This window comes from Oryctolagus cuniculus, chromosome 16, assembly GCF_051225735.1.
Source record: "Oryctolagus cuniculus isolate XC-2025 breed Fujian yellow rabbit chromosome 16, ASM5122573v1, whole genome shotgun sequence".
In the NCBI taxonomy this organism is placed as follows: Eukaryota; Metazoa; Chordata; class Mammalia; order Lagomorpha; family Leporidae; genus Oryctolagus; species Oryctolagus cuniculus.
This window is the reverse complement of record NC_142882.1, coordinates 72,432,908-72,445,548: the sequence shown is the minus strand read 5'-3', so window position 1 is coordinate 72,445,548 and position 12,641 is coordinate 72,432,908. Positions and strand designations below refer to the sequence as shown.

At 36.0% G+C, this 12,641-nt stretch overlaps 1 pseudogene; it reads left to right on the top strand.

Annotated features, from left to right (window-relative positions):
* The window catches only part of LOC127492697 (ribonuclease MRP subunit p24 pseudogene), an 82,662-nt pseudogene extending 76,698 nt beyond the window's left edge, over positions 1-5,964 (top strand).
* The last annotated feature ends 6,677 nt before the right edge of the window (positions 5,965-12,641 follow it).

The following is a 12,641-nucleotide window of genomic DNA, read 5'->3' as shown; positions in this document are numbered from 1 at the left end:
AGTTCAGAATTGGGTGGGGGGTGTGGTGCAACAGGTTAAGCTGTCATTGGGACACTCCCATCCCATATTGGAGTGCCTTGGATTGTGTCACACTTCTGTCTCCACTTTAAATTCAGCTTCCTGCTAATGTTCCTGGGATGCAGCAAATGATGGCTCAAGAACTGAATTCTTGCTACCTAGGTAGCAGAACCAGAGGGAGTTCCTGGCTCCTGGCTTCACCTTGGCCAAGCCCCAGCTAGTGCGGGGATTTGGGGAATGAACCAGCAGAGGGAAGATATTTTCTCTCTCTCTCTCTCTCCTTCTCTCCCTCCCTCCCTTCCTCACTCCATCTCAAATAAATAAAAATGAATATTTCTGATGCATATTGTTAGTGCAAATGTTTTCCTGGGAAGCCATATCTTCCTAGAGAAGCTGACTTGCTAAAGGGCTAGAAGAGGAGCCTTGACACTAACTTGTCTGTCCAGAGCTAAATGGACCAGCTACGACATCCGACCCAAATTAGATTACTCAGATGGGCTTTTCAGAATTGGAGATAAAACATGAGAATAAGTCACTTACCTCTGGGATGTTGAACTAGAAGTTCATTTAATCTTGGAGCATCATCTCACCACTTCAGATGGGCTGTAGTAGAGCATCTAAAGACAGGGGAGAAAGCAGAAACCGGGATGTGAAGACATCAAGGAAGGGAGTATACAGATTAGAGGTACAAAGATGTTGGCAGCAAGAGAAGAAGGGTGTGTGTGTATGTGTGTGCACGCACGCACAAAAGAAAGAGGGGATGGGGGAGACATGTGGGGTGAGACAGAGAGAATGAGAATATATTACTTTTCTAATATCCAGTTATAAAGGCTAGCTATATTTCCTTCATTTAGATTCTTCAAGATCCTGTTATATTTACATAGTAACTTCCCTTTTTATTGAGTTTCTCCTAGTGTGTTTCATTTCTTAACAATGAAATTATCCCTGACTCAGACAGGTTAGGGCCTTAAAATTAAATAAAACCATTTAAACTAACAATAAGTTTCCAGATGCTACTCTCCTTATTCTCTTTGCAGATTTTCTTTACCTCTGATATAATAATGTTTTGTGAAGATGTCTAAATCTTGATATGTAGGAAAAGGAACAGAATTACACAAGTTAGCAACAAATAACCTCACTTCAGCTTGAGAAAGGAAAAAGTGAGCGATGGGAAACTGATCCCAAGCCTCTGTGTGTGTAACTCCAGTGTCTGGGTGGTCTTTATTTGTGAAGGAGAACTCTGATGACCAAACGTTGAATTCTTTCTCATAAGCTTTAAACTGCAAAAGAGATGGGGATTGGGCTAATTATCTAGACATGTACCGAGTGCGAGGAACTCCTACTTGTTTAGGCTGTAACCTAGAATATCAAAATGTGTTTCGTTTAGTTTAAGAGTAATTAAAATAGAACACAATGGGATCACTCCTAATTATAGACTGTATTGAGGTAGCAAATAAAGGCACCACGGGGAAAGCCACATCGATTTATGGAATGCCCTAAAGTTTATTTCCAACAGTGGACACTAGGCTTTGAATTGCCAAAAAAGATGCCCTGATATTTAGCACCCATAGGCTTTTTTGTAATCCTATTATACTGTTTTTCACTTACATACTTAGTGAGATGATTTCCCTTCTCAGAGACAGCATCTCTTATCTTAGAAACACAGAAGCTTTTGCTAATTTCAGCAGTTGCTGCTTAAAAAAAAAAAAAAAAGGCACTTCATGAGAGTGAGTATTTTAACTGCCATCTCAACTAAATCATGGTCAGAGTGTATGATTTAAACAGTTCAGAAAGAAATAATTATATTTTCTGAGTCTGATGACCCATGACTAATGCACCCTTACCATCCAAAGGACAGGAAATGATAACACTACAGAAGAGCTAATCTGCCCCTACACCCAGCGCTGGCTTGTAGGCCACTAGCCTGGGATACGTTTCCTGATCTAAACTGTAGGCATTACATTGTCCTTCCCCAGAATTAGGATTGAGAACATAGACTAGATTATCAATATTGAGCCACGAGCATCAGAGAACATAAGATGCTCTTTAGAAAGAAAGAGACTAAAGATTAAATTAAACCAGGTTTGCGGAAAGAGAGCAAGAGAGACAGGGAGAAAGGATAAAGTCTTTGAAAACAGGAAAATATTGAATTAGCTTTTTCTAATTCATGGTTTCAGTTCTAGTTTATTCTAGGGCCATGTAGTGCTTCCTGAATTTGAGTTCCTAAAATTTTATGGAAAGTGTAGTCTTTACTATTATTTAAATCTAGCACAAGGAGTGGGTGTTTGGCCCAGTAGTTAAGCCTTAAGATGTCTGTACATACTGGAGTGCCAGACTTTGATTCCTGGCTCCAGCTCTCTGTTCCAGTTTTCTGCTATTCACATCCTGGGAGGCAGCAACAGCTGAGTCCTTGACATCCATGTAGAAGACCTGGGCTGAGTTCCCAGCCAGGGCAGTTGCAGGAATTTGAGGAGTGAAGGGGATGGAAACTTTCTGTTTCTCTTCCTCTCTTTCTTATCATCTCTCTAACTCTCAAAAAAGGAGAAAGAAAAGGAAGAAGAGGAGGAACAGTGGCAGAACCACAAGAACAAATTAAAAGTAACACATATAGTATTCTAATTTCTTTGATTCAAATAGTCCATAATTAAGAAACTAAGGGATTATGTAATCTCATACTTCTTGTCTGTTATATAGGCTGAAATCCTAAACACAATCTAAATTATAATAGGAATCAAATATATATCAATTAACTGATATTTACCTTTTCGTTGCCTTTAAAATCTCAATACTGTTGTTTTTCATTGCCACATGGTCAAACAAGTTAGAGATAAACTTCTTCCATTATACCAAGGGTTTTGTGCCTCCACTGAAGCACTGCTATCAACCATTTTATTGACCTTTCAGTTCTTTAAGGTCACAGCAGAAAGCCTCATGCAAGACTCATACAGAAAATACACTATATGAATATTTATTTAACTTAAAGGTCAATGAGGTAAAGCAATGAGAATTAATCTATTTAGGATAATAATGACAGCACAAAGTAGCTTAACTCTCATGAAATATATTAAAAACCTCTACTACCTATAAGTATGATATCAGCATTTTTTAAAAGATTTACTTCATTTATTTGAAAGAGAGAGTTACAGAGAGATGTAGAGCCAGAGAGAGTGAGAGAGAGGTCTTCCATTCCGCTGGTTCACTCCCCAAATGACCGCAATGGCTAGAGCTGAGCTGATCTGAAGCCAGGAGCTTCTTCCAGGTCCCCCACATGGATGCAGGAGCCCAAGGAGTTGGGCCATCTTCGACTGCTTTCCCAGACCATAGCAGAGAGCTGGATCAGAAGTGGAGCAGCTGGGATTCGAACCGGTGCCTATATGGGATGCCGGCACTAGAGGCAGAGGCTTTACCCGCTATGCCACAGCGCCAGCCCCGTCAACATCATTCTTAGCCTAACTTACATTAATGTTAAATAACCAGCCTAACCAATCAAATTGTTAAATTGGTTAATTCTCAAAACAGACAAGAGCAAGTTTTGTTGAGAACTGGTTTTTTTTTTTAATCACTTAAATTTTTTACATTAGGTATTAAAAGTATCTCTGGAATCAAGAGGAGAAGGAACAGAAGGAGGAGAGGGGGGATGGCTGGACTTGGAGGACGACCCTACCTCCACACTAACTGTATGCAACATTGTGTGTCACTTAATTTTTTAAAATACAATAACACCTACCACATACAGCCCTTCTGAGGGAATACCCAGTATAATGCATGCCTAACAGGAAACATAACACTAAAAATAGAAGTTTCTTACAATGCTTCATGTAAGATCATTATCCCTAAATAATTTTACATAATTTTAAAATTGACTTATTTATTTGAAAGAGTGATGGAGGTTGAGGGGCGGGAGTGGGGGGATGGAGGGTGCAGAGATAGATCTCCCAAATGGTCAAAACAGCCAGGTCTGGGCCTTTCCCGGCCAGGAGCCAGAAACTCCATCTGGGCCTCCCCCATGGTGCCAGTGGCCCACACACTTGGGCCATCATTCCTTGCTTTCCCCAAGTACATTAGCAGGAAGCTGCAGAACGTAGAGCTCATTTGGGATTCAAATGAGCACTTTGATATGGGATATTGGCATGGCAAGCAGTCCTTAACACACTGTGCCACTCCCCCTAAATAATTTTAAATAGTATATTTGGTTGTTATTCTGTCCTCTCTACTCCCAAATAACATAATTTTTCTTAGCATTTTCTCTACAATAATATATCACTTGGAGGATATGATTCGAAGGTCAATTGAGAATTTATTTTTACTATTTATTGCAAAAGGAGCCCCTATTATCACTTCCCTCTCTCTCCCTGTCTACACACACTCCCCCTCTCTACCTATTTACACACACAAACACACACACACACTCTTGGAAAATTGCAGTGATAACAGAGTCAGTGAAGTGTCTAACTTCACCGAAAGTGTTGGTTACAGTGGGGGCCAAATATAACGTTCAGTGTTTTTCTAATTTTCAAATATTTATCATATTTAAAATGTTTTTTTAAATTTTGATTGAAATATATTCACAAATTTATGGGGTATATTGTGACACTGAAATGCATGCTTTTTTTTTTTTTTTTTTTTTTTGGACAGGCAGAGTGGACAGTGAGAGAGAGAGACAGAGAGAAAGGTCTTCCTTTGCCGTTGGTTCACTCTCTAATGGCCGCCGCAGCCAGCACGCTGCAGCCGGCGCACCGCGCTGATTTGAAGGTAGGAGTCAGGTGCTTCTCCTGGTCTCCCATGGGGTGCAGGGCCCAAGCACTTGGGCCATCCTCCACTGCACTCCCTGGCCACAGCAGAGAGCTGGCCTGGAAGGGAGGCAACCGGGACAGAATCCGGCACCCCGACCAGGATTAGAACCTGGTGTGCCGGCGCCGCAGGCGGAGGATTAGCCTAGTGAGCTGCGGTGCCGGCCATGCATAGAGTTCTTATTAAGGAAATGACAGTACTTAACGCTTCACTGTCCCTGTGGTGACATCATGGTTGGAGGCTGGCAGCTCCTGAGTGTACTCAAAGTATATAATTAACAGGTTACTATGAATTACCGTCACCCACTCTGCTGTGCAACACTCAAAGCTGTTCCATTTTTGTACCTGTGATTTAGTTCTGTCAGCTTTCAGAAAGACTCATGATGATTCTGACTGCATCATTTTTGAAGTTTACAGGCTACTCATGGTCACTGTAAAAGGAAAAATCTGACTTTTCTCACCGGGAAATATTTCTTGTGGAAATAAGCAGATAGACCAACTTGTTGCTGTGGTGTGGAAACTACCTGACAGCTTCCCGGGCCAGGCCTGCTGTCTGCCCTGGGCCTCAGTTCATCACATGAAGATAGAAATTTTGAAGAAACACTTCCATACTGTTTCCTTTTGTTGGTTCTGGCTAATTCTTGAGTGTACCTTAAACCCAAGGCCAAACTGACACTCAAAATACAAACCTCTCTTAATTGAGAAGAAATTCTACATTCAATTTTAAAGAAGCACATTGTGAAAAAGCATGAAGACAATGGAAGTGTGTTGTTAATGACTTGTAACACCTGCAACAGGACAGGGAAACGTGGAGAAAGCAGCTTTCCATCAGCAATGAAGAACAACCCCACCGTGCAATGAGCAACCTAACCAGAAAATAAGAGAGAAAGACTCCAAATGCAGTGAACCCAGATCTGTCTGGCTCTGAAGGCAAGAGCACATCACTGATCTTCGGAATACCTACCTCTACACAGTCAGCACCCATCTGCTCCCCAAAGAATGTGAGCAAAACAAAAAAACCTCTCTCTCAACTGAAAACATTGCTCAGCAAGAATGAATCCCAAGAGAATCCAAAGTGCATTTCAGAAATTTCTTATCTTCTCTTCGAAGGGTGAACTTTAAGAATATGTCTACTGCAACTTCTGAAACTAGTTAATAAAACAAACTTCTTTATTGTTAAAAAAAGAAAGAAAGGGAAAACTGGGTTTAACAATCCCTCTTAGTCCAACATGATGTCTAGCACATACTAACTAGCATTTGATTACGTGAATAAAGATTTTAAATGTTTATGAACAAATTTTTGAAGAAGTGAATGACTCTGAGTAATGAATGACTAAATTTATGAAGGAATGCATTAACTCAGGCACCCACTTTATGATACAGTCTGTACTGACCTGTCTCAGACTGAAGACAGTTGTGCATGGGTGGTCACGGCCCATTGGTTTGAACTAAATAAGTGAAACTTTAAAAACAAATTTGTGAGAGGGCCAATATTTAATGGGAATTCAAAAATTAAAGCATTCTAAGTGAGATTCTAGACTTCACAAAATTGATTCTGTGTAGAGTTTTTCTAAGTTGTTATTAAGCAGATGTGATTTACTGAATTTGTTTTCTGTATACTCAATATGTTGCATTTTCATATTCTCAGACATTTAAGAATATTGGCAGGCTTATTTCAAGTTATTAAGTGTCAGAAACGTGTCCATGACCAACATGAGAAAACAGTCTGTTCATGCTTTTCAATGCTCAAAACATATTCAAATGTAAAAATCCAATAATTTAATTGCAATAACAAACTCAGTGATGTGTGTTTATCTTGCTTTTACACACAGGGATTTACTAGAAATCACCTTATGGAAAAGTAGTTCTATGTGCTAAAGCCCAGACTCAATGGAGCACTACACATAAAAGTTATTAAAATCCAATGGTTCTTTTAAACTTTAAATTTAAACTCCGAGAGCCAGATAAACCATAGGATATTAAGGGAAATGTCCTCCTGTAAATAGCTGAACTACTACACTTGAGGGGGAAAATGTTAAGTGATAGGACAACTCTCCCAAACAATAGGGAATCTCATGATTTAATGTGAAAAATTATATTCATACATATGCATTGAATACAAAAATAAATTCATTTCTTAAAGTGTTTTTATAATGCATTTAATAAAAATGAGAAATTTATCTTTCTGATGTCCTACATTGGTATCATAAATAATATTTACTTAAAGAGAAAATAATTCTCAATATTAACAAACCTTATAAAAGATTAATTTTCTCACAATAAAGGGGAGAATCAAAAACTGCTCCTTTCACAAAGAACTAATTCTCAAATGGTTTGTAGATTTAGAATTTCCATTATGTATTTTTATAAGCATAATTTTGGTAATTATTCATGAATAGAGTACAAAAATATAATATTTTATCATATATTAAATTGCAGTTTTGCATATACAATGTAAGTTCAAAATGTGTGGAAATAGAATTGTTTATTTTGGCACAAAATTTTTGAAGTATTGGCATATATTTCATAGCATTTTTCATTTACCTTCTGAAGACCCTTTATATAAATGAAATTCATAGTTTTTTACTAAAATATATTTATTTTTAATTTTCCATATTTGAAATATGCATATTTACACATATGCATACATATGCAGTATATACAACACTTAAAGAAGAGTTGAAATATTTTATTTTGAAAACATAATATACTGAGCTACTAAAGAAATTACCTCCAATTATTGAAAAAGAAAAAAATCCAAAACCACAAAGTATTAGCATTAGAAAATAATAAAACACTAACTGGATATTAAAAGAAATTCTCAAGTAATTATAGTGTAAAAAAAGTCATGCACTTCAAAATATTTTTAAAATCCTTGGAATTATAGTAAATTCAGTTCACACATTATGACGTTTATCTAAAAAATACTCTGAGATAAACCTTTAGTCTCCTTTCAACTTAATAAATTAAAATATCTAATATTGATTGTTGAGAAGATGTTTGCTTTATATTTTATTATGTTAATATTTTCAATAAAATTATAATTTTATAATTAATTCATAAAATACCATTTATAATAAAATATTAGGTGCACAGTTTAACAAATTAGAAAAATATATAATTATATATTTTACATATTTGTATTTAATACAGAGTTATAAATGATACATTTATAAACTATTTGTGAATAAAATATTAAATATTATGGAGCCAGTGCTATGGTGCAGTGGGTTAACGTCCTGGCCTGAAGGCCTGGCATCCCATATAGGCACCGGTTCAAGACCTGGCTACTCCACTTCCAATTCAGCTCTCTTCTATGGCCTGGGAAAGCAGTAGAAGATGGCCCAAGTCCTTGGGCCCCTGTAACCGCCTGGGAGACCTGAAAGAAGCTCCTGGCTCCTGGCTTCGGATTGGCGCAGCTCCAGCCTTTGCGCCATCTGGGGAATAAACCATAGGAAGGAAGACCTCTCTCTCTCTCTCTCTCTGCCTCTCCTCTTTATGTATAACTCTGACTTTCAAATAAATAAATAAATCTTTAAAAAATAAAAATTAAATATTAAATATTAAAATTAATCAGTAAAGAGGTATAGTAGAGCAACTCACAATAATTAGATCTGATAAATGAAATCAAACTGGTTCTGAATAAATGAAAAAACAGGCAAGTCTTTAAAAATGTAAGTAATTTAAAAAGGAATTCTTAAAGTCAAAAATAAATTTGAGAATGAGGAGTATATGAAAATATTCTAGAAAGTACTATATCAACTTCACCAAGATGGACTTAAAATAAGTGAAATAATAAGTTTATGGATAATTTAACAACTTCCTAAAATACTCAAGTAAAATAAACATTTGGAATATGTATAAAGACTTAAAAATTTATCAGAATTATTATTTTTTCTTGTCCTGGGTGGTCAAGATTCATGAAGTTTTAATAAATGATTTTTTTCTTACATAGGCAATTCATTTTCAAACTGAGCACGCTCTATAAAATTCTTGTGCATGTAAACACTAAAAACGGAAATTCATGTTACAAAGCTTGTCTAGCCTTCTTAAAACATTTATACAAGTAAGAATTTTTAAAACAAATTTGAAAAATAAGGATTTGGGCAAGAGATAGCAGGACAACTGCTAACAGGTATCCAATGTATGTTTCTAGAAGAATCACAAAAACACACTGTTAGTTAAAATACCTCCTAATTACCTCTTTTAATCTTAAATATCTCCTAAAAACCCTACCTCAAGTATAGTCCTATTGGGGATTAGAGCTTAAACTTGTCAATCTTGGCAGGGGGACACAGTTTCATCTGTAGCAGCACCTCTGTCAGCCTGCATGCTTCAATGGATTGTGATAGCAGATTTTCCTTCAAATCCACGTTAAACTGGAAGTTGGGAAAAATCATGTTAACATTCAACTTTTTCTAAACATCCAGCACTCCAGACAATTAAGATAGTTGCTGATAAAGAATCTGAATGTTTTTCTTCATTTTTCTTCTGAATGTTTTATGGTATGATACCATAAATATGAGCATGGTACAGCCTAGCAAAAGAATAAAAAGTAGTAACAAAATTGTAAAGAAAATGAAAATTACTTGTTAATAACAAAGTAAAAACCAGAAATAAACTAGTAATGAAAGAGGTAGACACATGAACACTGACGAAAAAATTGAGAAGGAAGATAGGAAGGAGGGCTGGCACTTTGCCATCGACTGGGACAGGTGAAGTTTGGGATTTAACTCCAGACAAATCATGAGAGTCATAGGAAGTGACTGATAACAGGGATGTCTGTGAAGACCATTCAAAAAGCAGGTTCTGCTAAATCACCAGGAAACTGATCAGAACTTTTAGATCATTCCTTTGATTATATTCATAAATTTCCTTGTCTCATGATAAAGCAAGATCGAGTCACTTGTTAAAAGAAAGTTCATGGCCAGACACACCCACAATATACCTGAGCTTTGTTGATATTTAGGATGCTTTGCAAAATGTGTAACCATAGCAATGATGCCACTGGACACAGCATGATTTACTTCAAATATTCTTTTGTTTAAAAATATTGCTCTAGAACTACAAATATGAAATCCCTCTCTATATTGAATGACTGAAAATATTATAAGAAATAGAAAGTACATTATATGAAGTTTAGATATTGTAAACCAGGAGACCTTCTGAGAAAAAATTAACTGGGAGGAGATTCATGGGGTGTGCTTTTATTCTCTTATTGGTGGACACTCAACTTTTTCCTATACTAATTATTGTCAGTAATATTTCAATGGATATATTGGAGAGTAGTTTTATCCTGGATTTTGGATTATTTGTTGGTATTTATGAAAGTGAGATTACCATGTCCTTATAAAAAAAAAGCACTCTTTGGCTTTTTTTTTAAAGTCTAAATTTCTTTCCTGGGGGTTGTATAATGAGACGTCCTGTGGAGCTTGGCAGGAAAAACTGCCAATTTCAAAGTCGTAAGCATTTTTCTACCATCTAAAAGAACACTGAAATTTACCTTTTGGAGTTAACAGCTTCTTTATATTGAGAAAATCACTTTATCAGGTCATTTAATCAAGCAGATTTCAAGTACATAACCTCTACTGTCCTTGAGAAAGTTTGAATTATTTGAAGATAAACTAAGTGGAAAACTTGAAAATATGTTAAATGTCCTTAATAAAGAAAATAAGTAAAAACATATCACATATGCAGACTTCAGATGATACTAATGTTGTTATTATGCATCTGGATTTGAGCTCTGCCTGACTACTACTATTTGTTTTAATGATGTATGTTAAATAAAAAAGGAGATTGTAAAGAGACTGGCCTATTGCAAGCAGGGCGGGATCAGGGTGAGTCTTCTCTTTTTATATAGAAGAATTAATTGGAGACACAGGGATGGCATTGTGACTAGACATGTGGTGTGATTTAACACTGCAGTATCATAATATTGAGAATTGCATTCTCTAGCTATATTAACTGTCTACTGTAGTTTAAGGGGCCAAAGATTATTTTTGAGTAGAGGAAATATTTATGCTGAACATAATGAATATATTTCCTGCTTACGAGCTGTGGGCAGAGATTACATGGGTCATGAATTGAGCATGGTAGTATTGGTGCACATTGGAGGGGAATAAAAGTAACTTCTTTGACTGGGACCATAGGGTAATATTTTCTGGAATGCAACATCTTGTGATATTTTAGAATGATAATTAATGAAGTTAAGTGGGTATCAGAATTATCAAAAAGAAAAAGCCTGCAAAACTCAAGTTTCTTACACATCACAAAGATTTTGTAAAAGGCTATGTTTGTGTCATTTTACACAAGCAGTGAAAGTGATCATTCCATTTTCCAGATTGATTATTTTCATTAAAAAATAATTCAATCTTATAGTCTATACTTAGTACTCAATAATCAGCAAAACATTCATACAATATTTTTCATGTTAGTGTACATGATACTTGATCACAGTTAAATATTAGGATATGGCTGATAAACTATAACTCTCAAACTGGATAGACTAATTCAATACAAAGATTCTAGAACTCCTTATTTTTGAATTATACTATTTTAAAGACTGTACGGATCTTGGTTAATAGTCATTGTAAATGTACCTCCAGAGTCACATTATTCCAGTATTGCTATTATAGAGTAGGAAAAATGATGATTAATATTGATGATAAAAATATCTGTGTTATATGGTTTGACATAGTATAGCTAAGAGATATAGAAAATGAATATTCAATAAAAGTCCCAAATGTCATGTTAGTGCATTTCTTGATGAAATAAGAGAGTAATTTCCACTCTACATATGATATACTTCTTCAAATACGTGCTTTTATGAACAAATAGAGTGAAAGTCTTATAACAAGATACTTAATCATGGATTAAAACTTAGCCAAAAGGTAGTGAATATTTTTTTTGTTTAATGAAGCTCCTTCCAGAGCAAGCACGCTATGCAGCAACTAAAAGTCTCATGCTTTCTGTCCCACACAGCACCATCTCGGGAGGAACAGATCATCCAATCACCTTTTTCTGATCATGTATACCTCTAATTCACCACCAGCCAGATCAGTGGTTCTAATGATTTATAAGTCAATTAAATCATCCAGGGTGAGGCTCAGCAATGACATAGTATCCAAGGATGATTCCAGATGGACAAGAATAGTTCAGGAACAACTTTTAGAATTTGCAGCTCAAAATGAGGCAAAACAGGAAAAAATATGCTAAATATTAGTACCCTGACTTTTAAGAAATATATATTATCTTTAACTGTTTAGTGCCAACAGCATTGCAATAATTTCTGGCTAATATGTTCTTTGTTTCCAACACTGTTTCCTTTTAGTCAGTAATTAAAGGCTAATGCTTTAAGGAATTATTTGAAATGATTAACAATAAATCTGACTCTGTTATTTTATAACTATGTTAAAATCCTATATATGAACAGACATGTCCAATGTCCAACGCTTTGAGTCCTTCAAAAATGTTCATTATGAGCAGTCTTAGAAGACACAAATGATTGGCTTTTATTGTAGCATTGCTTGTACAATGAGGGAAAAAATGAGGTGTTTTTTAGATTAGTTAACTTTTGAAAATTCAATTTTTCTAATTCAAAATTTTCATTTATTTTATTTATGAGAGTAAAGGAGAGAAAGAGAGTAGTGAGAGAGAAGAGAGAGAGATCCTGTTTGCTACTACAGTGCTTCACTCATCAAGTGTCTGCAACAGCCAGGCAGAAACCAGGAGGCATGAAGTCAAAATAGGCCTCCTACTTGGGCGGCAGGGACCCAAGTACTTGAGCCATCACCTGCTGACTCCCAGGGTGCGCGTTAGCAGAAAGCTAGAACT